This window comes from Alligator sinensis, unplaced genomic scaffold (genome assembly GCF_000455745.1).
Source record: "Alligator sinensis unplaced genomic scaffold, ASM45574v1 scaffold517_1, whole genome shotgun sequence".
Taxonomy (NCBI): domain Eukaryota; kingdom Metazoa; phylum Chordata; order Crocodylia; family Alligatoridae; genus Alligator; species Alligator sinensis.
The window spans coordinates 712,465-712,951 of record NW_005842236.1 but is presented as its reverse complement, the minus strand read 5'-3'; positions in this window follow the sequence as shown (position 1 = coordinate 712,951).

Genomic DNA, 487 nt, shown 5'->3' with positions numbered 1-487 from the left:
GCCACTGGCCTCCCTAGCAGGAATTCTGGTGTTCCCTATTGGAAAACTGAAAAATCCCTGATAAAAAAAATCCCAAAGTCACTCTCTAAAATACCCTCAAATCCATGTTCAGCCACAACTAAAAAAAAAGACCACTATATATACAGATAGAGAGAGAGAAAGAGTGAGAGAGAGAGACAGACAGTGATCAGTTGGGCAATGTGTTATTGATATATCTACAGTGTTAAAGCAATTTGGAAGCATACCAGTGTCTCTGTCTTCATAATAAAATGAATTCTAAATACCTATGTTTTGCTTATCCCAACAGGGGCTACAGCCCCCCCGCACAAGGGCTACAGCCCCCCCAAAAGGGGTCAAATGGCCCCCACAGGGGCTACCCCCCTCTTGCAGGGCTTACATACCCCACCCCTGCTTGCTCTCCCAGCCCCTCAGATTGCTACCCCATTGATCCCCAGCCCCACCCACTCCCCCAGACCCCCCCACAGGC